This window comes from Engystomops pustulosus, chromosome 3, assembly GCF_040894005.1.
Source record: "Engystomops pustulosus chromosome 3, aEngPut4.maternal, whole genome shotgun sequence".
Classification (NCBI taxonomy): Eukaryota; Metazoa; Chordata; class Amphibia; order Anura; family Leptodactylidae; genus Engystomops; species Engystomops pustulosus.
In genome coordinates, this window is record NC_092413.1 from 96,785,867 (window position 1) to 96,812,391 (window position 26,525).

A 26,525-nucleotide genomic window follows, 5' to 3' on the forward strand; every position below is an offset into this window, starting at 1 on the left:
GATACAGCACACACACTAGCAATGCCCAATGCTTTACTATACATTACACACAGACATGAGCAGGGGGAGGAGAGGGGAGGGGTAACAGGGGTGACATCACTGCCTCTGACCATGTGACCAGCCTCATTTACATTATAAAGAAAAGATTATTTTATAATGATTAATGTATGAAATTACTAGATAAAGGTTGGGATGGGATCCTTGTGAGCTGCTCCAACAGGTAGTAGTGACAGGACTAGTGACACAGACCTGATGACAGGTGTCCTTTAAGTTGTGCCATCATTTCTATGGATTGGATATTAAAAGAAAATAAAGAAAAACACAGAATAACAATATTATAATTTGTTCAAAAACAGAGCTTTTTTAGCTAGAATTGTCTATTCAAGTAATATATAATGTGTTGAATAAGGAATAACCAAGGCAGAGAGAAACTTAAATCTACAAAGAATTTCTGCATGGGTTAGGTTTCCATGGCAACAAAGGCCTAAAAAATATTCTTAACTGTGTGAAATCATGATTCCTTTGGGTCAACTTGAAGATGAGTATTTTGTGTGGTTACTAGGGTAATTATTTATAGTAATAAATAGCATGATTCATAAAAAGAATTGTATTCATTATATTTTCTCACCTAGGGTTTATCTTCCATTAGAATTATAATGCTGATCCTCTGTGTGGCTCCGTGGTGTTTACCTTTTGACCCCAATATAGGCACCTTGAAGCTGATCGGCCCCAATGCAAAGTCTGCACCAGGAGCCCAACTATAATGTATGGTTTATAGTACTAGTCTTCTCTTATGGGAAAGTGCCAACTTTTGGGCCCCCTAAGCTTCTTGGGCCCGGTTGTTACTGTGCACCTCCAGCTAAAATTTGAGTTCAGCTGTTTAAAAGACGCTGGCAGAGTCATCAGTGGCATCTAACTTACTGCGCATGCACACCCCCATTATGGGGCGGGTCGTAGCTTGCAAAGTTGTTATCAGGAAGCAACGATTCTCCCCAAAATGGCTGCCCCCTGTGGCACTGACATATTGGTGTCGGTGTGGGTGACCATAGCAATTTAAATGCAGCCAGAGTTAATGCTAATGACCTGTTCCAGCGGAACGGCGGGGGTGGTTCATTAGAAGTTCAGATGATGTCCAGGCGACCTGAATCTGCAACCTTTTGGACAACATTAGACCATTTACTCCAAAAACCGAGTTAACATTAGGAAAAAAGACAGTTTGTAAAAGTACATTTTATTGTTATATAAGCTAACATAAAAAAAGTAGAAAACAGAATCTTAAGAGGAACCTGTCACCAAGAATGTAGTTTGTGGCTGGTGAGAGGTTCCAATAGCATAGACTATGCTGATTTAAAAAAATGCCTTTGTCATTCTGTATTATTTCAGTACTTTATATACGTTTATTTTTCATTACCTGGCTCCCTGCCAGCAGCGTGTGGTGAGTCCTTGGGGGAAGGGGGTCTGCATGCTGTGTGTGCTGGTGTCTCTTAATGCATTCTTTCTCTTCCTGCCTGTTCGATGCAGATGACAGGAAGTGGGGAGAGGTGAGAGAGATGCATGAGTGTGGAGATGAGGAGACTGACACAGGCGCACACAGGCTGCATGCTGTAGGCGGGGAGCCAGGTAATGTGAAATAGAATTGTATTAAGTACTGAAATGATTCAGAATTCTGACAAAGGCATTTTTTAAATCAGCATAGCATGGGCTATTGGAACCTGTTGCCAGCTAAAATTGACATTCCCAATGAAAGATTTGTTTTAACTTGACAGCAATATCTATTTGTGTGATAATTGTCTATTCAAAACAAGGAAGCAAGGCATAGAAAGGAGACAAAACTTACAAGAGCCAAAACGAATCAGACGATTGAAGAACATTATTTTCTTGATAATGATTCTTGATGAGTTTGATAAGTCCCTTGAAAATGTGTGAGGTATAGATATTCAGCTTATGTAGAGGTGCAGGGGCAATATAGTTACCACTTCAACAATTGTTACCTCTTTTTTTATAAAAGAAATACTTATTGTGCTCAGTAGGTGGCAACATTACAGTGGGATGCTTCTTTCTGCTGGCATAGAATTTAACATGAAAAGTAGAGCTTGCCTAAGCAGTATGTACATTATTTTATGACACTAGCAAAGTTATCTATATGAATATATATCTATAAGTAAAGAAGAAACAAAGAAAAGAAATGTACATTACTTAAAGATACTTGCAAGTTAAGAATAGAGGAGACTACAGGGAGGACAATATTCTAAGGTACTAAAAATAAAGAAGTAAGGGCACTATGGAATGTACACTGTATTGTCATGTCCTGATCTACTTCATCATTGCCTTGCAGCATAAAGCAAAAAACTTGGCACTTCAAAAGATTTATTTTGATGCAATCCAAGTTGCATTATATAAGTGATGCAATCCAAGTCAAAATAACATTTAGATCAACAAAAACCTTCCTAAGTCAAGGATAGCAGGTAGTACAGAAGTTTAACCCCTTAAAGGACTGTCATCAGGTCTCTGTCACTAGTCCTGTCACCTCTACCTGTTGAAGCAGCTCACAAGGATCCATCACAGCCTTTATCTAGTCAATTAATACATTAATCATTGTAAAATCATATTTTCTTTATTATGTAAATAAGGCTGGTCGCGTGATCAGAGGCAGTGATGTTACCCCTCCCCTCTCCTCCCCCTGCTCATGTCTGTGTGTAATGTATAGTAAAGCATTGCTAGTGTGTTTGCTGCATCTGCTGACATGCTACATCCTCCCGTACATATGAGTGAGACATATGAGTGCTACAACATGACTGCATCCTGGAGCTGTTGTATCTCTCCTATTCACACACACATGGAGCAGTTGTCAGTCAAGCACTGGGGGTGTATCTGTGCCTCCCACTCATGAATTAGCTGGACAGCTTGAATATGCTAATGACTCATTGGACATTTCACAGGTCATTTGCATACAGCTTTAGGACCTCATTGCTTAAGTTTACAGGCATATAGAGGGACAATGAAGGGATAGAGGCAATACCTTCTAATGGCAGTTTATGAAAATATATTTAGTTTAGGGGGGTTATTTTGCATGACAGGTTCTCTTTAACCCCTTAAGGACGGAGGGTTTTTCGGCTAATTTCTCGCTCTCCAACTTCAAAAATCCATAACTTTTTCATTTTTACGTGTACAGACCTGTGTGAGGGCTTATTTTGTGCGTAACAAATTTTACTTTCCCGTAATGTTATTTATTTTAACATGCCGTGTACTGCGAAGCTGAGAAAAAATTCCAAATGTGGAAAAATTGAAAAAAAAACGCACGTGCGTCACGTTCTTGTGGGCTCAGTTTTTACGACTTTCACTCTTCGCTCCAAATAACATGCCTACTTTATTCTTTGGTTCGGTGCGATCGCGGTGATACCAAATTTATATAGGTTTTATTGTGTTTTAATACATTTTCAAAAATTAAACGAATGTGTACAAAAAAGAAAAAAAAAATTTTGCCATCTTCTGACGCTAATAACTTTTTCATACTTTGGCGCACGGAAATGTGTGAGGGGTCATTTTTTGCGAAATGAGGCGACGTTTTCATTGCTACCATTTTGAGGTCTGTGCGACATTTTGATCATTTTTTATTTCATTTTTTATGTTATGTAAAAAGGTGTAAAAGTCGCATTTCGGACATTTGGGCGCCATTTCCCGCCTCGGAGGTCACCGCCGGCCGTAACCGTTTTTATATTTTGATAGATCGGGCATTTTGGGACGCGGCGATACCTAATATGTCTGTGATTTTTACTGTTTGTTATGTTTTATATCCGTTCTAGGGAAAGGGGGGTGATTTGAACTTTTAATATTTTATTAATTTTTTTTATTTTTTAAACTTTTTTTTTCTTTTTTTTTTCACTATTTTTTAGACCATCTAGGGTACATTAACCCTAGATGGTCAGATCGCTCCTACCATATACTGCAATACTACAGTATTGCAATATATGGCGTTTTTGCAGGTCTTACATTACAATGAGCCACTGGCTCATTGTAACGAACCTGCATAAACCATGTAGCCTCGTGTCAAAAGAAGACCCGAGGCTACCATGGTAACCGATCGCCGCCCCCCGATGACGTTCGGGGGCGTGGCGATCGAAAAAAAGATGGCGGCGCCCGCGCGCCGCCGTCTTTTAAACGCCGCCCGCGACTTTGCGGGCGGCGTTTAGAGGGTTAATAGCCGCGATCGGTGCTAGCACCGACCGCGGTTATTAGCGGTGGGGGTTTTGTGCAAAATGCAAAAACCCCCACCTCTGTATGAAGAGGACTCAGCCCGTGAGCCCTCTTCATACATCCCTTATACCTCTGCGCCGTAGAGCTACGGCGCAGAGCGTTAAGGGGTTAAGGACGCAGCCATTTTGTAGCTTAAGGCTCAGTCCCATTTTTTGGATGCTGACATGCGTCGCTTTATATGGTTATAACTTTTGAACCCTGTTATTTATCAAATCGATTCTGAGATTGTTTTTTCCTCACATGTTGTACTTCATTTTAGTGATAAATTTTGGCTGATATTTTTGGTTTATTTACAAAAAAAAGAAAAAATGTTGAATTTTTGGGAAAATTTGCCATTTTTGAAATTCACAATCATCGCGTTTTCAGGCAGATAGATTTACCACCTAAATAACTTGCTGAATAACATTTCTCATATGTTTACTTTACATTTTCATAATTTTTGAAATGTCTGGATAATTTATTTTGATGTCACGTGGCTTACAAATTGAATATCGGTTTTCTGGATTTTCAGAATTGACTATTTTGGGGATAAATACAGTTTTAAATGAAATTTTACATATTTAACATCAAATCCCCCCTATTTAACCAGCCCATTTTCAAATCTGCCCCCCTCAAACTATCAGAAACAGCTTTTAGGAAGATTGTTAACCCCTTGAGATCTTCATAGTAATTACATCAAAATGGAAGTGAAATTTAGTATGGTCAAATTGTGCTGGTTATAGGTTCATTTAGCCCTAAAATTTACACGTTTCCAAAAGATAAAAAGAGAAAACCCACCATACAATTTGTTCTGTAATTTCTGTAAAAGTGCAGAGACCCCCCCCCCCACATGTTTTATGGGAGCACAGCGAGGCACAGAAGGGAAGGAGCGCCCTGCAGCTGCCAGGATTTTAGTTTCCTCATTGGCCCCTTTCGTAGGCTATAAAATTTTCACTTTTTCGTTATTGGGGCCATGTGAAGGCATTTTTTTTTCAGTGTTACCATTTTGGGGTTGGTATCCCCTATTGTTGAAAATTTAGGAACTCGTTTTTGACGGCAGGAGTAGAAAAGCATCAATTGATATGATTACGGGGACACCAGACTTGAATATTTTTTCTTATGTTTTACTAAATTTGCCAAATAAAACACTAATGTGGGGGAAAATCTATCATATTTGCATTGCCGTCTTCCAAGTGGCATAACATTGTTAAGTTTTTGGATACGGAGCTGGTTGATGGCTTGTATTTTTCAAGACATTTTATGTGAGATTCAATAGGTAAAAATCATATTTTTGGTGAGTTTTTAACGTTTTTTTTACCTCGTTCATCGTACGGGTTCAATAATTATTTAATTATTTTCTATGGATTGTTACGGACGCGGTGATACTATATATGTGGGGTTTGTGTTATGATTTAGCCTTTTTTATGCGTTATACACTCACTGGCCACTTTATTAGGTACACCATGCTAGTAACGGGTTGGACCCCCTTTTGCCTTCAGAACTGCCTCAATCCTTCGTGGCATAGATTCAACAAGGTGCTGGAAGCATTCCTCAGAGATTTTGGTCCATATTGACATGATGGCATCACACAGTTGCCGCAGATTTGTCGGCTGCACATCCCAAAGATGTTCTATTGGATTGAGATCTGGTGACTGTGGAGGCCATTTGAGTACAGTGAACTCATTGTCATGTTCAAGAAACCAGTCTGAGATGATTCCAGCTTTATGACATGGCGCATTATCCTGATGAAAGTAGCCATCAGATGTTGGGTACATTGTGATCATAAAGGGATGGATATGGTCAGCAACAATACTCAGGTAGGCTGTGGCGTTGCAACGATGCTCAATTGGTACCAAGGGGCCCAAAGAGTGCCAAGAAAATATTCCCCACTCCATGACACCACCACCACCATGGGACATGAACAAGCAATCATCTGATTGCTTGTTCATGATAATACTCTGCAATACTTATGTATGCACATGCATAGGCTGACACTGTGCCTTTAAGATGATGTCACAGAGGCCATCTTAAAGGCACTGCCTTCAGGCATCTCCCGTTCAGACCTCGGAGATGCCATAGCAATGATCGGTGCCCCCGAAAACAGCGCCAGGGCGCCAATCATGGGGGAAAGACCCCCGGAAGGCATGTTAAATGCCGCGGTCAGGCTGACCGCGGTATTTAACGGGTTAAACACCCGCAATCGAAGTCCACTCTGACCGCGGGTGTTAGCCAGGGATGTCAGCGGTAGATGTCAGTGACCCCTGATGCCGGTTCGCTTCCTGTGCAGAGGTGAACCGGCCTCGTCTCTGCGCAGTAGCAGTACTGCGCTGAGCGCTATTAGCAGGACTCTTGGGGCACTTGCATCAGTTGTTTTCCTTTGCAACTTTTTAAAGTTGGCTGAAGTTGGCATACTTTAGTGGTGCTATGTATCTTTTTGCCATTGTGATACATGTCTGTTTCTGTTTCTTCTTTATCTCTGATTTGCTGTTTTTTTTTAAAAAAATTTACAACATGTCCACCCCTATATAGATTTGAAAACATGGAAGACATGATCATGGAGCATAGAGAAATAAGCAGTAAACACTGCAACAAGAACCTATACCTCCCAACCATCCCGGATCCAGGGGGACGGTCCCAGTTTTTGGGCTCTGTCCCGCTGCGGTGGGAGGTATGTGCCGGGACATCATAGGTAGGAATTATGCTGTGTAAGGATGGAGTAAGGGGCTGAGCAAAAGGTGTAGCTTAAAGAAAAAAAAAATGTGCATATTTTATCTCTTTCTCTGCTATAACGTCACAAATGTGTGCTTATTGTAGCACATACACCACGTTCAAAATTATTATGCAAATTAAATTTAAATGTTATATAGATAAACTTGATAGACTTTTTCTAATCGTTTTAACTATGAATCAGACACTCTAGGAGGCCTAAAATACTACTGTAAAAAAGTTACAAAAGTTGTTTTAAAAAACTGTAAAAAAAAATTCTAAATCGCCCCCTAATAGGAAAATAAATAACCAGAGAAAATTACAAACATGTTAGGTATCACCATGTCCTAAAAGTCCTGGTCAATCAAAGTATATATATTATTTCTGTAGTGGAAATTAGGGCAAAAATGAGAATATTTAATTAAAAAATGAAGAAAGGGTCCTACAGTCCCCAAAATGGTAACAAAAAAATGTCAGCCTTTCCTGCAAAAAAAAAAAAAAAAAAGAAAAAAAAAAACACCTGAAAAAAAATTATATAATCAGAATCTGGCAGAAAGAACAACTTTCATTTGAACAAATGGTTTTAATTTTTTAAAATCTATTAAAACATAATAAAACCTATATATATTTGGTATTCCCATGATTGTACAGACCCAAAGAAAAAAGTCATTTTGAGTGCACATTGTAATACATAAAACAGAGCCCACAAGACAATGGGAAATATGTGTTTAAAAAAATTATGATAATGATGCTCTGTTGCTCCTGTGGATAGAGAATGATGTAATCACTGTTTGTCCCTGAAAGGCAAAGTAATAAATGGCTGCACCATCCCCTAGCTGCTCTGTATGAGTCATCCAGCTCAGGTTGATTAGTCCTGTCTGGACAGTTCAGGAAGCTCCGAGTAATACCTTTTTGAATGGCAGCCAGCATGTAACCCAGCTTTCCCAAGGTCCTGATTTTTATAATTGTTTGTTGAGCAAAACCACGTTGATCAGGGATTAAACAAGATATGTTTCTGTGTCAGTGTCGCTACAGCATTCTCAGGGTATGTTTGGTTCACAATGCATGAAAACAAATTGTAGATTTCTTTTAATTCAGGGTATAAAACGTGGCTACGGCTAAAATATTAGGCCAAGCCCCAGATCGCTTACTTTAAAGAGAGGGAAGAGAGATAAGGTAAGGGAAAATAATAGGCATTCCTAAAGATATTGGTACTTACAGCAAGATTTAAATTTATCTCATATCATTAACAACAGGTCTTGGGTACCGATGAGGGGGATTGCGATGAAGTGAACTTTGTGGATGAGGGTGATTATTGTAAATTTTAAGTGATTTATGATCAATGCAGTAACTGGCACAGACTAGAGGTGACTTGATAGTATATCTAGATGAAAAGATGAGTCTCTTTAGAGAGATTGTAGAGGAGAGAGCTTAGTAAGTAACTGATAAGTAAGGAGTTACAGTAGTGGAAAAGAGAGTTTAAAATACCAGCTGTTGCCCTATTTAAGGAAATAAACCATATAAAAAAGTAAAAACCATGTAGAGTTACTCACCTACACTCCAGTTGATGTTGATCCTGGCACTGTCCCAACATGGGAGATGGAGGCATCTATCACGCAGGAGGCATGCATAATTAGCAGCCAGCAGTGACAGACATCTTGTCCCCAGTCTCCAGCCTACTAATTATGAGTTTGTTTTCTAGTTGATCCCGGCGTGTCAAGACTAGGGAAGACAAGTGCCAGGATAAAGATGAAGAGGAGCAGAGGTGAGTATCTGTACATATTTTTTACTTTCTTTAAATTGTAGATTTCTTTTAAAGGTTTCCATGGTTAGGAAAGGACAGATTCTGTAAGTGATATGTTATGGTTGGTTGAGTTAATACATAATGAACTAGATTTATAGCATCTATTTCTAAAAATAACATATTCAGAGACGCAATAAAGTAAAGTACAGATTCATAATGAAAATATTGTATCTCTTTTCAGTGACTTGTCATTTAGCGATGAAAAAATATGAATGTAAAAAAGTTACAATGGAAATGTTGAGGTTATATTTAACAGTTCCATTGACAACCATAATAAGACCTTAGAAAGAATGAATTATAGCATGCACTATTTTCTAAGTCTAATTTACTAGATTTATTCCAGCAGAAGACATTATTGCATTTTTTATTTTGACTTATGCTTTTAAATTGCAGAGTAAGTCAATGAAATATTTCATTTAGAGGGCCCGGGGCATAGCTGCATTTTAATGAATGAAGAAACCAAATTTAGTTCACCGTAAAGATATGCAGACCTTTCTTGTGTTTGGATATGGATGAATAAACGAAACTGACAAGGAAGTTGAAAAATGCTTGTCTTTTAATAAAAACAGGAAAGAATTAGCAAGGAATAAGGAAAGAGTCGATTCAGGTCTGGCCAGTTTGCAAGCTTATTTATATGCAAAACTAGATACATCACAGTGATACTTTGGGGATTTACACGTAACTTTACAACATATAACAATGTAATATATAATTGCCTGTAACAAAAGAGGTTTCTGGAAGCTGCATAGTTAAAATACTATTTAACAGTCCTACGGTAAACACAATACATATTAAGCATATGCTAGCATCGGGTTTGATTTTTCTCATCTCTCTTTTCTTTTTACTTCAAAGAGCAGAGCTCCACTGTGCTCTACCTTCACAGGCTGTTACACTGTCTCTCCCTCCGCCCTACTACTTCAGCACTTCCCCCTCTCTTTTAGCCTGCTGTAATCTGAGATAGCAGAGGAAGGTAAAGGACATAGGGGAAGGGGGAAGTGCTCTTGCACAATATAACAGCCTGTGAAGCTGCAGCACAGGGGAGCTATGGTAACAAACCCCAGAGCCCTTCTGGTTCATTAACATAGTTTGCTTTTGGAAGTAAGGAGCCTATGGAAGACTAAGAAACAAGATTACCACAGTGGTGGTGTCTGGATCTATAAGTAAGTGCCCATGATTTATCATGCTAGATTGTGATGGTAGATTTCCTTTAAAAAAAAGTGTTTCTGTCAATAACCTGTTTATTTCTCAACCAAGATATTGCAGACTTTTACAGCCATGTGATACGGTTTTGATGCAGATGCTGAAAATACATTTCAAAAATCCATTTTCCTCATATAGCCATCTTCATAGGTCCATATTTGGTTATCATTACTTGTGATGTTTTCCCATCTAAATATTTATATTATCTAAGGACAACTCCTGGTGTCAACTGAACATTTTCAATGGCTCTGTACCAACCAATTTCATACAAAATTAAGACTAACATTATTTAAAAAAAAATATTATATACATGAAGAAATTAAGAAAAACAGTATTTGTAGTTTTAATTACAATGTTTTATGTATAATGCCATTTAATAAAAAGCTCATTGTATCTACCTCCAGTATTATGAGCACTCAAACACGCTTTATTAGAGAGGAAACATTGGAATATTTACAGATTAAAGTAAGCTCTGCCATATGGCATAGCAGCAATTCCTAATTGCATATTTTTAGCTTTACAACATAAGACTTGTGGATCAGTTACAGATGTGCTACTATATAATATAATTATATAGTCAGGAATCTTCCTTTAAATTAAGAAATTCACTAAGGCCGCCTTCACACAGGTGTGTTCAGTTTATAAAATATGGCTCATATGATGGCCAATTTTCATAACACTTCCTCAGGATCCCAGAATTACAGACAGCTATAATACTATGGATCTCTCAACAGGACCAGTCATGATTACATCATAGGGCTTTTCTACGGGGTGGCAGAGATACCCATCATCATATAGGACTATGATGCCAAGAATCTAGCTTCACATGGAAATACAGCTGTCATACAGTTTATATTTCACCAACTAAATATGCCCCTGTGAAAGCGCTGAACATTATTCAACATCTTAAGAAAATATGATGTGCTGTTTGGGTCTTTCTAGAGAAGATATCATAAGGTAGGTAATGTGCCTTGAAAATTAAAAATAGGTGTTTAGAATCTTTTTAAAATGAAAACTTCATAAATCGATTTTTGTTTCTTAGACCGCAGGAACCCAGTGTCTGCCTATTTATTTGATTTTCTAATATTTGCTAGTTCACTGTGCAATATTCTTTTGACATACTGTATGAATGTTACTATAAATAGGACAGCAGATAGCAACTTGCACCCTAAACAGCAATTTAATGTGCATTACAAGTTTATATGCAGAATACTTTCTCTTTTAATTCACGTTTCTATGGCAATTGCTTATTTGCACTTTGCAAAACTTTGTCTTGCATACTTTGCCAATTTTTGTAACACCTGGAAGGCTGAGCATAATTTATTTAATTCCTGTATATGATCTAGATGATAATTACCAGAAGAAATAAAGACACAAACAGGTGCAAGAATAACAGTCAGATTGTTCTTGCTTTTGAATTCTTTTTTTTAACATTTTTATTTGCCAGAAGGGAGTATATCATGATACATTTAAGTTTACTGTCAAGTTTTTGTTACAAAATGTCATGAATCATTAATATCAGTATGGTACAGCTAAATGTTTGGTGATATATGAACCTACCCGGCTCGCTCCATTTTCTATAATAGGAGACCTAGAATAATTGAACTCTGGGCGCATGTCACGCCCTCATGCTCTCTCTTACAAGATTTTTACGTGCATGCCTGTTATTCTGCACTTAGAACCATAAGTAACCATAAAAATCAAACAAAACAAATGCAGGAAGTGTGAAATCTGCTCCTATACAGGTGATGGGTACGTTAATGAGAATCATTTTAATGTAGTCTTCAATGACCTACATATAGTCTTCAGGTTTCCTGTATGATACCATATTGAGTTGCGAAACCTTTGCATAAAGCCCTGCAATTCCTCATCTTTCAGCTGCGTTACTATGAGTCGTCTCCATTTGCCAAAAAAGGCCTTGGTCGCAACATTGTCTCTATGCTCTGCCTCTATTCTATGTATTTCCAAGTACATCTTAGTCTGAGCCAATCAAGTCTACTTTCAGATGGTGGGATATTAATGGCATATTTGGCCGTGTGCAAAAGTTTGGAATGAGTCTCTGGCCACTTCTCACTGATTATGTGCTTGCGTACCTTCGCTAATCCCAGTAATGGTTTTTAGACATCTCAGTGCCCTGTAGGCGTCTTTCCCAGTACGGAATGGTCAGACCCTCTTGAGGTGATTCTCCCTTGTCGCCTTTGTCCATGTAAAGATGGGATATTGACCTTTTCTGAGTTGGCACTCCCAGTTTGTTGTCAAAGGTATTGGTGCCAATCTCTCCAGCTAAGTTACGCAGCCTGGTATTGCAAAAGAATTTCATTTGGTTATAGGAGAATTCCTGAGACATTGGGAGACCAAACTCGTGTGATAGCTCCCTGAATGATTTTAACTTCGGTTTTGGTTCTTGGGTGTGAAAGATATGTTCCATCCTGAGAACCCACAGATTTTTCCACTGTATGAATAATGATATTGTTCCTCCTCCTTGGAAATCTGAGTTATTCCATCAGGAAAGATATTTCGATATCTCGAAAGATAGTTTGTGTTGTTTGTGTAACGCTTTTCACATTGCCGCTGTGTGATTTACTAACAACTACTGTTTGATATGAGGTGGCAATTTAGCATGTACGGTGTGTAGGATAGCTATCAAATTATATGGTGCCAGCATAGCTTTCTCTAGTTGGGTTCAGGGCCGGCGTTATGGGTCGTCAAAGTGGCCCAGGCCTTCCTGAAAGAGGAGAATCTCTTCTTTCAAATCACTCCCGACGGCAGTTTAACAGTTAACATCTCCGTTTTCCTGACACTTAGAAACACAAGATTCATATAAAAGAGAAGACTCTCCTTTTTCATTGGAAACAAAAAAGTGAGATTCTATGTGTCACAGAGCCAAAGATATAGCACCCTGAAGTGTACCCCCCTTTCCACATTCTTAGCTGGCAGGTTCAAGGGAGAAGTTGCTGCACACAAGGGCTACTGATGCCTCACAGATAATGTAAATATTGGGGCAGATTTATCAAGCTGTCTAAAAGTCAGAATATTTCTAGTTGCCCATGGCAGCCAATCACAGCTCGCCTTTAAAATATTCATGAGCACTGGTAAAGTGAAAGCTGAGCTGTGATTGGTTGCCATGGGCAACTAGAAATATTCTGACTTTCAGACACTTGATAAATCTATCCCATTGACTTTATATGTTACTATATTTTCATAAGGAATAATATCAACTAATATTCATGTTTTTAACCCTCTCCTATCCAGAACTATCTAAGAACACACTTGCTCTTTTATTGCCTTTAATTTATTGATTGTTATTTTGTGAAAATTGACTGATATGATGAACATTCGCCTAATGTGGCTACATATTAACCCTGGGACCCAGAACATTTAACGTCCCTTTTGCTGCATATTTTGGTGAATATACACATGTGGGGTATATATGATCTCCTCAAATCTTGCTGTTTAGGAAAGTATAATTTCTTTATATAAGTATTCTGAAATGTACATATTTTAGAGTAAATCTTGAATTTTCATGCAATTTTTGCATTTTATTACTCTTTGATGCAAAGTTGCATGAACGTGTTTACATGGTGATTTCGGGAAAAAAAATTGATTTTGACAGAATACGAGCTTTTTATTTTGTGCATTATATATTTTTAAACACATTTAAGGATAACAACCAAATATGTCATGGTTTTTGTTTTAGCATTTTTGGGAGTGTAAATTCTTGATGCTGTGTATTGTGGTATATATAAATATATCTGCTCACTTTGTGTTATTATTTTTAAAACCCTATTTGTGCCTAAACCTCCCCTTCCATGTGAGTTTTATGTAAAAATGTACGTTATCAAGGCATTATCAATGCACTTTTTGTTTAATGTTTGTGTTTGTCACAAAGTTACATTAGGTTAGTCCAGGCTGTCAAATGCATCGCCTGGTTCTCTGCTTTCAAAAATATATAGGTTTTAGGAGCGCCTTTACTTTTTAATCTGTTTTATTGCTATATTTTGCAGGTTGTTACTGTCTAAAAATTTCTAGCTGAATAGCAGATATTTACCATATATACTCGAGTATAAGCATAGTTTTTGAGCACAAAAAAATGTGCTGAAACCCCAAACTCGGCTTATACGCAAGTAAAAAAATATGTTTTACCAGGTTTATGTGGTAAAATAAGGGGGCCTCGGCTTATACTTGGGTTGGCTTATACTTGAGTATATGCTGTAATTATTTCAGTTTTAGTGATATTAAGATGATTTATTGATGTGAACTAATCAATATGAGACATTTGTCCATCTATTACATTTAGGAGATGTGAAGGTAAATATTTTCTGTTTGGAGCACATTTTTTTTTTTTTCAAAGTAAAATTTTAAGTATTTTTAAAAAAATGTTTCAGTTTGAATCAAAATTTCATGAAGGCGCCTATGTCTATAAACGCTTTTAAATTTTAAAAATGGGGCAAGCGTCTGCTTTCAGAAAATATGTGGTTTGCTGCGGTTTACTTTAATTCCTTTTGCTCTAATTTTGGTTTTATTTGTAAATGTCAAAATTGTAAAAATTGCTCTGGCCAATAACGCGATAAAATATTCAGAAATGCCTGACAGTGAAATGGTTGATACCCTTTGGTTGAATGCCCTGGTGAAGATGCTTATCATCTATCTCCTGTCTGTTTATCTATCAGTCTAGTTATCTATCTCCTATAATCTGACGATTTATATATCTTGCTTTTTCTCTATTTATTAATCAATCTTCTATCTCTCTTCTACTGTATTTATCTCTCATGTCTATCTACTGTATATATAATCTACTTTATAGTTCTGCATCTAGAAATATCTATCATCTTTCATATTTATCTTCTATCATAATAATAATTAATAGTTCCCTTATTTTTATAGCGTACACAGAATATGCAGCACTGTACAGAGCTTACCAAATTGGTCTCTGTCCCCAGTGGGGCTCACAATCTAATCAACCAACCAAGTATGTTTTGGAGTGTGGGAGGAAACCCACAAAAACAAAACAAAAACTTGAAACTCAGGTCCCCAGTAGTCCTAACCACTGAACAACCGTGCTGCCCATCAATCTCATCTATCTCCCTATCATCTATCTACCTCCTATAAAAGTCTCCCATATTACCGATTGTTTTACCATACTAAAGTGAGCCTCTTACAAAATAGTTTTATTTTGGGTCACGAATTTTAGTTTTTCCCAGGGCCACGCTTTGTCTAAAACCAGCCCTGGTTGGGTCTCTGAGAAATTGTTGTGAGGTTAGTCAATCATGTGCCGCGCTAGACAAGCCAGATTATATTGTTTGACATCTGGCATGTTGAGGCCTCCTAGATGTTTTGGAACTGTTCACCGCTGATGAGATATTCGGGGTCTCTTGCTCTGCCATATGAATTTGCCAAAAGATTTATTGAGAGATCTTAGATCTTTAGTTTTTAATAATATAGGTAATGTTTGGAGTGGGAATAAGAGTCTTGCAAACCTTGTCATTTTGATGAGCTGGACTCTCAAGGCCAGGTTTAATGGTGGTGGTTCCCGTCTAGTGAGTTTGGCTGTGATTTTTTAAAATGTTGGGGGGGGGGGGGAGTAGTGTCCATTTATTCCCCGGTATACCCTTCATCTCTATTTTCCCTGCAGAGGGACACACGACAGGGCTGTCCCCATTACTATTTTTAATATTTAACATGGCTTTGGAGCCCCCCATCCACTACAGCAAAAACTGCTCAATTCGCAGATGATCGCTTAATGTTTATTACAGATCCATTCCATACTGTCCAAATATGTTAACACATCTATGCACCTTTGCCCTCTCAGGTCTCAGAATTAACTATAATAATACTGAACTCTTACCTCTTGACCCCCTGTTTTTTTCAGAACAAAACTCCATCAAACATGCAGTGATGGCAGTTATACATCATTACTATGGTAACAGAGCAGGACAGTCTGTTACATCATCACTGGGAGCAGAGCATAAGAGGGAGGAGGGGTTACTAAAAACTAAAGGATCATGGGACTTGTAGTTTCCAGTGGCCGCCATCTTGGTGATAACTCCACTTTAGAAAGCCTTTAACATTTTGTGAATCATAATATCAAACTATTTAAGCTCCATTTTGTGACTAAGGACACTGAGTTTTGCTATATTCATTTATTTATAGCATTATGGATGTTTGTATCAAATGTTCATATTCTTAGAAAATCCCTTTAAACATATCCAATTCCTTTGCAAGGAAGGGTAGGATGCATTGGATGTGTGGGGGACCTTAAAGGAAATTTACCAACAATATGAAAGGAATGTAAAACAAGCACACATACATACTGGTGTGTGCCCCCTCTGGCAGGGTCCACTCTTCTTTACCCCCTTCCCAAGATTTGATTTAGTAGTAGATGACGGGCTGCCGAACAGAGCCGATTCCAGAAGCTGCGGGTGTCAGCTATATATTACAGCTGACAACTGCCTCTAACGGCCGCAGTTAGAGATTTCTCCGATTGCGGGTGTTAACCCCTTACATGCCGCGGCCACGCATGACCGTGGCATAATAGGAACTTCTGTTCATGATTGGACCATCTGTGGTCTGTGTCTTCGATGGCAGCCCCGGGGTCTGCCATTGCCCTGGGGCTGCATGGTCTGCTTCCGGATGGTGGGTCATGCCTTCTAGCAGGAGCTGGCTATAACACACTGAGCATGTGCAGCATCTGTATTACACTGTGTTAGGTGAAGAAGCGCTTGTGTTAGGTGAAGAAGAGCTTCAACAAGCAATGAGAACAATATGTAAATGTAAAAATAAAAAAAATGTTTTTAAACACTTAAGTCTTTTTAATAAAATTAATTACCATATATGCTCGAGTATAAGCCTAGTTTTTCAGCACAAAAAAGGTGCTGAAACCCCAAACTTGGCTTATACGTGAGTAAAAAAAAATATAGGTTTTACCAGGTTTTTGTGGTAAAATGAGGGGCCTTGGCTTATACTTGGGTCGGCTCATACTCAAGTATATACGGTAATTAAATAAAAGTGAAAGTCCCCTATACACATTTAATAAACTACAAAAAACACAAAATCATAACCCCCCACACACATATTTGGTATTTCCGCATCCATAACAATCTGTACAATAAATTAGTAACATTATTGAGCCTGCTTGGTGAACACCGTAAAAACAAAACCCAAAAAACTGTCAAAAATGTCAATTTTTCATTTTATTTTTCAAAAAATAAAATCACCTGGATATGTTAAAGCATTACAAAGTTATAACCACTTATAGTGACACAGGACAGATTTCAAAAAATGGCTCATGTCAGGAAGGTGAAAAGTGGCTTCGATGATAAGGGGTTAAGCTTCCTATGCCCTTGTTTTTAAAAATCATGCAAATGTGTTTGAGGGGCTCCAAACTCCAATAACATCCATGGAGACCAGAGCACATCAGCCTTTATTTTTGTAAAAAACAGGGCATAAGCTTAAAGAAAAGCAGAACCTGCCAGAGGGGGCACACACCAGCATGGAAGTGTGCTTGGTTTACAATTCTTAATCCTGGTGGTAGATGTCCTTCAATAGTGTAGCAGACGCTGAGTTGGGTAAGTTTCCCTATGTACAATTCCCATGCTAGAAATTGATACAAGCACATAAATATTTTAAGCAAAAACTTGGTGGCCATTGTTAGAGGCAAGATATATAACAACATGTGTAAGTAAAAAAACAAAAAAGAATCAATAGTATTCAGGTCCAATTAAATCAATACTTTATTAAGAAAAAAGACATAAAATAGATATGAATAACACACATAATAAAAAACATCAGTGATGGTACTCCAAAATAGACTATATTTCCATCTAGCCCAATTGAAACCCAGGAAATATATTGCAAAAAAAAGTGCAAGTGCAATATATATATATAAATACTAATGGGTAAACATTACTCTTTAACTTAAAAATCATTATGGCACCATGGCCATGTTGAAATCGTGCTCAGTATACATCAACATATAGAGATTAGTTACCCATTCAAGAAAGACTCCTGGGTCCTGGGCTGGGGTCAATATCTCCCTGGGAGATACTTCAGTAGTCCAGTCTCTAGCTCCTCAGGGCTCAGTCACTCCAAGCCTGCTTCTGACAGGAGACAGTTTTCAGTCAGCAGACACTTGCTGCTTGTGATCTCTTGTTTTGCTTATAAGATGATTCATTGAGGCCAGTTCTAGACACAGATACACTCAGAGCTTCTACTGTACCCCCTGCACTGTACTCCACAGCAACTAATAATGTCTCCTCACAGGCCTAAACTATCACTCTCCATGGAAACGGCCCCAGCCAATCAAAGGTTAACACCAATCTCTTTCAGGTCTGCTGGGTCCTAATATATACCTCTATATTCTATGAATTGGCAGTGTCACCCCATCACACACGGCTAGGAAGTAGATTGGAGATTGTAAAGGTATTAGGGAGATGAGGGAGGTGACTGAGGGGGAAAAGCACAATGGGATATCAAGCTATGAAAAACCTCAGAGGATAATGAGAATGGAAAATTTACATCTCAGATGAGAATTTATATCTAGGATGAGAACTCAAGATATAGTAGAAAAATGTAAGTGGATAGTTCAAATCGGAAGTTCTTGGGATTGGTGTGTACTGGGCAATGAGTGGGTTGTACCAGATGGACAGTATGTTAGAAATTGCCTTCTAAAATGTAATTTAAGTCATAAGAATAATATAATTTGTAATTTTTTGTGTTTTTCAAAATAAACTGCAGTGTCCTAGCATATATTTTCAGTTATGGTGGATGGCTACATGACCCAAAACTCAGTTTCAGATACTCTCCCCTAACATATGAACAGTGTTGTGGCCGATCCAATATTACATCTTTATTTTTAAAATCCTTTGATTATATCTTATCTCTGTATTCTTCATATGTGGTATTGTCTCCCAATCACTGATACAAATATACATATCTGATGATATAACTGACTTGTAAACTGACCCTTCTTCACCACATCCTTCCGATCAACTTTAGTGGCACATCTGTTATCAATTGGTGACTATTTTGGTAGACAAAACTAACAGTTGGGATAGCAAAGGGCTTTATAGCGAGTACAAATCTGAGAGAATAATGAAAAAGTGAACATCCCCTCTATTTATTTAGCATGATCTCATACTGGCTATCATGGCATACCATATATGGAACTCTTTTGAGCACTTTTGTGTAAAACAGGCCTCTGTGAGGTCTGATACTCGGTGTATAGGTGCCATTTTTATAATTAGACACTAGTGAAGTTTTTGTCGTATTTTAGTATTTCAATGTTTTTAATAGCTTGTTCATGTTCATCTAACATTTCCAGAATTATGCTGAAATGTAATAAGCAGTAGCTTATTTGTTTTTTTTTAAGTTTATTTTACTACCCTATGTTTAAATCAAAGGGACATTTTGTTTGGTCAAATTAATCTGACAGGTTTAACATGGATTTTCTCTCACTCTTACAATGGGGAGCCTAGTGTTGCTGAACTGGTATGAAACGTTAAAGTAATTTGCTCCCAATAAGCTTATTAGGAGAGTTCAGTCAAGCATGATTTTATAAGAAATTGGACCACAGAATCTGTAATTGGAAAGAACAAAAAGTTCACTAGTGCTTCTTTTTGATAGCTTATCCTCTGATACACAGAATATTTAATCTACACATGCCCTCGATCAACTAATGTTAAGAAAGGTGCTAGAACCATTAGCAGTTCTTTTAATGAAATGAATATTATTGGTAATATTAGGATTCTGAGCATGGGTATTAAACTAATACAGGATGCAGTGTTAAGTGTCTGTACGGAAAAAAGGTTTAGTTAGCATGAATTATCTTTCTCCATTACATTATTATGGTGTACTACATAATAATCCAGGACAATCAGAGAGCTGCATTGTAAAGGACTTTAATCCTAAAAAAGAACACAAACTACTTACCCCATGACTGAGAATGCCTGATAGCGTTAGAAACGGGTAGGCCAATTTTTCCCTGGTATGATGATATTACAGTCGTTTTATAGATTGTGATGAATATAAGAATGAAATGATGAAAAGAGCTTACTTGTGCTGAATTGACATATATTTTTCATGGATAAAAGGCACTTTAAAGCTCAGCCCGTTTATTTTACCATCTGACCAGTGTCTCTTCCTGTAGTAATAACTTTTTAACACTTTCACTGATTTTGAGATTGTTTTCTCGTGACACATTGTAGTTTAAATTAGTAGTATCATTTTGCTGATTGGTCGGATTTTTTGAGGGTCAAAATTCAACAATTTAGGAAAAATGTGAAAAAAATGATCTTCTAAAAAATGTTTTTCTAACTTTTAAATGTTCTATTGTTTAGACAACATCATAGCACAATTTTTTTGGGGTAGAAAACTTTTGTCTTCTTTTTATTTCCATTTTTTTATTTTTTACGTTTGCTTATTTTTTACAAATTTTCTCAAATTGCATGCACCACTACCTCCTCCAAACACACATGTACTACTACATCCTCCACACACAGGCATGCGCTACTACATCCATCACACACCGCATGAACTACTACATCCTCCACATACCATGTGCACTACTCCTACCTCTACCCTCACAACGCACTTACAAGTGTGGTTGGGGGGAAGGCAAAACGGACAACAGGGGGAAAAAATGCAAGGAAAAACAGACAATGGGAGAGGGGTTTAATAGTGATTGTGTAACAGTACCTACAGAGCAGATCCCACATCTCTCCAACACCACCAAATGCAGAATGGTGGTGTTGGAGAGCGGCGGATCTGTCCTGACTTACATATGTCATGACATGAACTGTCATGACACAATCTTCATGACATAGATCATTCATTACACGATCTGTCATGACATAGCTCAGTCATGACACAATCTGTGTCACTGGCCAGTCTGTATTGAAAGGCCATTTTCAGCGATTGACAAAGCAGGACCAATCAAATTGAACAAGGGGACACAGAAATAAAAAATCACACAAACAAATCCTTTCTGTCCCTGCAGCCACGAACCTTGCAGGTCAGATAAAATGCTGCTTTGCCAGTTTCCTTAAGCACTTATAAGGGTCAGCGTTTGGGGCCTGCAAGCCCACTGGTCTTCACCAGAGTCCACCGCTAAGTGGGATGGGTTTTGCTGCCAGGGACTTGCAGAACGCTTAGGCAGTAGGGGGAGTGGCAAATGGTGAAAGCTTAACTGGTGGTAAATGATACAAGGCCAAGGCTGAGGAAAGGCAAAAGGCAGAGAAGGGCTCGGATTCGAGGTAGGAACAGGTTGCAGAGTAGTGTTCACAAGTACAGGTTATGGAACAAACAGAGCAGGCAGGAGGTCGGAAAACACGGTAGAGACCTGATACTCAAGCAAAGATAAATTGTTCAGGAAACACATTTATAGCCCATCCCACAGAGTAGATCACAAGACCTCAGGAGGATGTTGCAGGATAGAGCTGCAGTACTGAGATATAGCCACCAGGGGGTTTAGCAAGAATGTAGAAACATGACAGCGACCTGTAGACTTGCCACTAGAGGGTGATTAAAAGTAAGCAAATATGTTTTCCAAGATGTTAAATGGAAAACAATGGCTCATTTTGCTACCTTGAAAGGCAGCCCCCTTAACAAGCTTCTGGCAGGCCTACAAATCGAACCTTACATCTCGCACAATCTTTCATGTCAACCAACTTTTTTTTAACTCAAAATTTCCTCAGCTGAATCACTAGTAACCTATTCTACTTTCCCCTGCTTTTATCCTCAAGCTGTTATCTTTAACTTTTTCCCAGATAATGTAAAGATCTTCCTTCATAAAGGCAATTACACTATGTCCATCTTAGCTGTAACATCTTTAATATTATTAGTAAATTTCTTAACTGCCGCCAGGATTTTGGAGAAAATATAAAACCCCCCTCCATCGGTACCAGTTGTAACTGCTGTCTCTTCAATCTCTAATACAGAGCATGCCTGTGAGCATCTACCCTCTTGTATGGGTCTATTTTAGAGAAGCTTTCTATCTTTCATGTACCTTTGTCACTTGTGGACTGATTAAGTGGTCCCGGTTTTTCACCTCTGTCCCACCGCCCTGGGCAGTTGGGAGAGTGTCCTGAATATTCCCTCCCTGTACCGCACTGGCTGTGGTTATCCCGGCTCTGTGTTCCACCCCCAAGTGTTCTGTCCCGCCTCCATTCTGGTCACGATAGTGACTCTCACAGTGAAGCCAGGAGACAGGGTACTGATATCTCCACCATGGACTGTGCTGCCTGGAGCACATCCAGGCACCTCCCCTAGGAGGCAGATCCCTCTTTTGCCCTGGTCCCCCAGGTATGTTTTATCACTGGAACTCTGGCAAGGCACAAGATTCTTCTACATTCCAGAGCTCCAGTGTTTCTTCAGGCATGGATGGAGGTAAAATGAGTAGCAGTGCAGAGATTGATGCTCTCACTCACCACTTTTAAAATTCCATAACTTTTTTATTTTTCTGGGTTCAAGGCAAAGCAGAGAGCCTTGATAGGAGAAACTGTGCGTGTAGAATATATGGCTTCTATCAATAAATCTGTAAATGTAAATTTCTATGTGATATACAGTATAACACATACCCTTTTCAGCCCCCTCAAAATATGTGTAAAATGATTAGTATTCCTAATAAACTTCCAGAACATACAATATACTGGTCACCTGCCTCTACAGTCTTACACATACATGCTCTCAACTTAGATTTATGTAGGCTGTGAACACTGCTGCTTTAGTTTTGTCCACAATCCTGTCAATTTAAAAGTACCACCACCTCATCCATGAGGTTTCACTCAAGTGCTTTAGACTAGGAGCTAGGAGCCCACAGGAGTTTTACTGCATTGGGATCAGCAATATTTGTGTCGCAGGACACAATACAGTTGTTCAGGTGGCAGGAGTGGGGGCTGGCAGGATGGTAGGTATCTCTCTTACTGCTTCCTTGTAGGGTCCCTGGAGACCCTTCCTTATAATTCTGCCCTGGTTAGACATCCAGTGTGAGGGGGAGATGGAGGTGGTAATCAATACTCTTACTACTCACTTAGCCAAGTTCTGTGCAAGCCATGCCTGGTTCATCTTAATGCGACTGATACCTGAGAGGGGGACCGGGGGTTAGGTGATCAGTAGATATACCGACCCCAGATCTCCAGTTGGGGGGAAGGGAGACAAAAAAAGACAGGAGCGCTCTCCTCATGTGATATTGTAAAAGCTGCTTGCAAAAGGTCTAAAAGAACAGTTTAAAAGTGCTCACCTTGTAGCACAAACACATGTGCATGTAGAATAAAATAAAGGATTCCTGGCGCCGTTCTCCTTTCTACCTGGATCCGCCCAGGGGTAGACTGATTGGTATTGGTATGAATTCAGCAATAGATTCTGAGCCCCAAGCACTGGAGCAGGATGAATTGGCGTTCAACACGGAATCAATATCCAAGGACAGTGTTGCTGGTCCAATGCTGGTTTATTTTTTTAAATAAACCAGCATTGGACCAGCAACACTGTCCTTGGATAGATTCTGAGTGCTTGGGGCTCAGAATCTATTGCTGGTTCTTCTTAATGAATGAAAATATGTCACTGTTGGTTGTGGCTAGGCAGATCCTCTTATTGATGATAACACCTCCAGCGGTGCTAAACTAGTGGTCTGATGGGATAATCGGTCAGGGTAGGTAGGTACCTCCAGGGCTTATAGGGCATGCTATGGCCATGTGTCCAATTTACCCAACCAGAAATTCATGGGGAGGACCCACAAGACATATAGACAGATCCACTATGTGAGTCACATTTGGCCTCTAGGTACAATGTGCGAAATCCGATGGTGGAGGTGAATTTAACATGACCATTATGATTCTCCCAAGGTGATGCTGGTGCCCTTGCTGCATCGGCAACTTCTTCCTCAGCCTCATGCTACCAGTGAGCCCTCAATGCTGGATAGGAACTTTGCCAGTAGTGTATCTGTGCACTATACTCCCTCATTTTTTTCTCATGCTCTAGTGGTGAAATTAAAGATACCATCTTATTATTATAGCATGGATCCAGCAGGGTGGCCACACAGTTATCAGCACTGGTGACAATCTGGGCAACTTGGGAGTGTTGGCAAATTAACTGGAACATGTAGTGGCTCAAGCTGTACAGGTTGTACAGATGCAAAGACAAGCTATCCTTGGTGGGTGGTTACTTTTCCGCTGCATCACCTTAGCGTCACTCAAGTAGCACCCATGAGCTACACTGGTTGCCAACTTACTGTGAGGGAACCTTCTCCAAAAGTGTTCCATGGCTGGACAGTGGAGGACCTGACCACTGTTGATTCTGCAACCCATGCTGCTAGCCATGTTTGGACTGGCCTGACAGCTCTTTCTCCTATGCATCCTCCTGTGCCACCATAACATTCTCCATCATGGCCTGAAGGTTTTTTTTTCCAGGCATTTTAGAAGGACTGTAATACCACACAAATGTCACTTATTGTGGCCGAGTTATTGGTGCAGTTGGTCACTATTTTGACTCACCTGGGCAGGCTGTAGCTGAAACTCAACTAGTGCCTGCTGAGGCTCAAACATCCTTTCCAGCATATGCAAAGTGAAATTCCAACTGGCTGATACGTCATATGTGAGGTTGTGGGTGGAAAAGCCAAAGTTCCGGCAGGTAGGCAAGCAACAACAGGATGTGAACGCTGTAAATATACAATCACTGAACACATGTTATGGTGCAGCCCAGTCATATCTGCAAAAATAACCAGAAAGCTCTGCACCACAAAGTTGAGCACATGCACCAGTGTAGTGATATGCATCAACATGGCTTGGCCCAAGGCTTCTACAAGGCTCCACCCGTTGTCACACACTACCTTGCTGGGTTTATGGTTCATTGAAAACAGCCACTGATATTTCTGGTAGTTCAAAGCTCCAGGGCTACGTGTGTTTTTCTGCTCAGACAGATGAGTTTCAGTTTCATGTGACAGAAATTGGGGGTCATACCGTCGGGAAATCAAACTGATTCGGACTGACTGTGGGATTTAACTTTCAAATTGTGTTGCAAGACATGCACTTACATACTCCGGGAAAAAGAAGATGACCTCCAGCGGACCTGATTTGGGACGCAACACATACAGGATATTGGCTGCACGATCCAAGTGAATCACGGCACAGTGCATTACTGCCGGACAATGTACTTTCTGTGAACTCCTCGGACTGGTAAGTAAATGTGCCCCACTGTGTAACAGCCGGCATAAGAGCTTTAAAATTGTCTGTCTCCACCAATCTGATAGCATTTCATAGGCCAGCAAATTATAAAATGCTCCGTTACAGGACCAGAGTTTGTAGGTGAGATGGGCCTTACTTCCATCTTCTTTTCATTATTTTTGGGATGAAAAGCTGAACCCAGCTGGGATGGTATGGACAGGCTTATTGATAGTGGTGGTGCTATTGTTGTTGGTAGTGGCATCATATCCTCCCTTTGTTTCTCTGTAGGCAAAAGTGGAAGCTGGGGGCAACCAAAGCAGTTGTTTTCATGCCTTTTTGGTGTCTCATACACAGGATTCTCAGATTATTTATACTTTGCCCACATTTTAATGAGTGGTGGAACATCATGTAAATGACTAAAAGACACATGTTCTGTCAACTGCAAACTGGGTGGAAAAATGCCAATATCCGACAATTGGATAGAACTTGCGTTACTGTTTGCAATGTAATTAACTAATTCAGTAACTTGTGTGGACACTCCATTCTGACAACACTATTGTGGCCTCCTGGAATACACAGCACACCGCAGTGGCTACTTGTACCATGGGAAGTTGTACCTATATGGTAAGCTATGACATAATATATTGGGTCTATATTACCCATATGTATACTCCCTATTATTTATTATCTGTATCCAAAACATCACAAAGTTGTGGAAATTTTTGTTGTGCTTCAAAAAATCTAGTATCCAAGGAGTAAGCTTCACTGACTGTGTATTGACTGCTGTGTGAGACAGTTTGAGATTAGAAATGCAGTGACTGCTGTATAAACCGGTTTGAGATAATAAATGCAGTGGTTGCTATATTAGAAGATTTGAGACTAAAAATGCAGAGACTTCTGTATGAGGCAGTTTAAGGGTTAAAAATGCAGTGACTGTGGTATTAGACAGTCTGAGATTAGAAATGCAGTTACAGTCACTATCACTGCACTATAAGATGATATATATATATATATACAGATACACTTATAGTCACTGTCCTGAAAAGGGAAATTATTACATTTTTATTTGGTTTACGGTTTATTCATATTTCCATGTATGATACCCTTAAAAAATCCCCTTTAAAAATCCATTAGTTATCTTTGTTAATTAAATATTAATTGCAATATTTCTGCCTTTCCCTGACTCCATCAGCAACCTTATGCTCTCTACCTCCTCTCTGTAACGGTGACAGGACATATTACCCTGCCTCCTATACAGCAGGGTCACATGTCTCACCTGGCCAATCATAGTGACATGGCATGTGAGTTGTAATTGACTGAAAGCTGCTGAGCAGCCCATCAACCAGCTTTACCTAGTTACCACACTAAACAATAGTTAAGTCATCATTTACAAACAAATGTTATAATTTTTTTTGTAAATATATATTGTA